Source organism: Eretmochelys imbricata, chromosome 4 (assembly GCF_965152235.1).
Source record: "Eretmochelys imbricata isolate rEreImb1 chromosome 4, rEreImb1.hap1, whole genome shotgun sequence".
Taxonomy (NCBI): Eukaryota; Metazoa; Chordata; order Testudines; family Cheloniidae; genus Eretmochelys; species Eretmochelys imbricata.
The window spans coordinates 15,868,913-15,870,977 of record NC_135575.1 but is presented as its reverse complement, the minus strand read 5'-3'; positions in this window follow the sequence as shown (position 1 = coordinate 15,870,977).

Here is a 2,065-nt window from a genome sequence, read left to right as displayed (position 1 = left end):
TCTTCATGCACAGATGTCATGAGGCAGGGAACATTTCTTTAAATAAAAGCAGGCAGACAGAAATGGCCAATTTCCAACTGAGGTAAATATAGAATAAGGGCATCTTTGTCATGCAAAGCAGTGTTTACTTGTGGCGAACACAAAGTTAGTGTTTGTGAAAATATTAACTTGGCCATAAAATGAAAAGTGGAGAGCTTTGCATAATGCTAATTGGAACCTGTTTTACTGAGAGCTAGATTTTTGGCTTTGCCACAAGCCTGCGGAATGGGGTGTAAAAGCAGCCCAGGGAAGTAAGAAAGGCATAGTTCCTTTCGACCACCCCCACTTGCTTCTGGCAGAGAGTCATTTATCGCTGGCCTCTATCAGTAGCAATTTATAACCTCCCTCTGCACGCTGGCTTGTGCATTGGCTTCGCCCATTTCCCTCCCATCCCCACCTACCCACTTGGTGTTTCCAATGGCTACTTGTAGAGTTATGTACTACACAGTGCAAGTAATAGTGGCAGAGTTGGGCACTTGGTGTACTGGGGAAGGGCAAGGATCCTAGTGGGGGTGGGGAAACCAGTCTGGAAATAAATGTATTGTCATTTTGGTGAAAGACTTCTTTTAAAATCAGTGGGAGACCCACTCAAGAGTATAATTTAGAACTCAGTTTCCAATCTGATAGATTTAATTTTTTTTAATGAATTTTTCTTCATCCCTGGCTGAATTTTAAAATACATGCTCAATATTTCCTACAAATAAATGATGTCTCCCTCTCTTTCTTTTCCTTTAGCCATCAATATACAATGCCCAGTGCAGGACACAGGTTATTAGCAATCTGAGGGACAGGCCCATTAGTCTGACCACCCACAAAAAGGCTTTGTCAGTGTGCGGTTAAAGCTGCAGGCACGTAGCAGTGATCTGAGTGTACAGAATGCTTCATGAATGTTCGAGTCAGAAAACCATTTCAAGATACGGTGAGTCACCAAGTGATCAAATCACTGAGACCCAAGGCTTATAGGAGTGGGGGAGGGGGGGAGGAAGGAAAAGAGGATCACATGACCTCTCCCTTCTCTCCAATTCCATCCTCCTCCCTGGGCCCACACAAAGGACAGGAGCTCAGGGATTCTTCACTGTCAGGGAATCCCTGTTCTCGTTGGGGCCGGGGAAGTAGTAGGAGGTGGCCAGGCTGAGAAAGAATGGAAGGTGGTTGGTTTTTTTTGCCCATTAAAAATCAAAACAGAACATACACTAGAGTGTTAGAATATTTCTTCAGGGAAGAAGAGCAAAAAGAAATAAAGAGAGAAGAAAGCACTGCTGCATTTTCTGTTTGTTACAGAACTCACTGGCTATATTTGATCAGGTTTCTGGAAGACCCATTCATGTTTTTCATATGGTATGCAGTTGTAGCTCTAAAGTCTGTGTTTACACATCTCAATAAAATTACAGCCCTAGTTTCAAAGAGCTGAGAACCAGCAGCTCCCACTCACCCCTAAAGAAAACTGCATACAAAATGTGGGCACATTACAATTTAATGTGTGACTTTCTTTTATCCTACTCTGGCTAATCCTGAAAAATTTTGTGGTATGTCTGATAAGAAAAGGGATAGAATAGCCTTCTTCTCTTACTTACTGTGGTATAAATAAAGAGTAGTAGTTTGAAAGAAAAACAAAGCCTAACGGATCCGTTCTTTTATCACAAAAACCTTATAAAACTTGCTTTACAACTTAGAGAAAAATTAGTATATATGGGAGACTCCCACTGTAGTCAATGTACAAGAGTCAGGTTTTTTTCAGTGTGTCTTTCAGTGAAAATGTAAGTTAATGAAGGATCTGCAGATGTATCTGCACATCGGGCAGACATGCTCACTTGTTTTTGCCACAGCCTGCTTTCTTGGCTTGCACTTCTCTTTGTCCAGGACTTTGATGTTTTGTATCCTGTCTAATCACTTGATGTTACAGATGAGATGCAGCTAGCACATGTGAAAACACAAAATATATACACAAAATACACAATTATAAACTGGCCTATGGAAGTCCCTACAACTGTATCAATGAGACCTGCTACCAGTCAGTTTCTGCAGC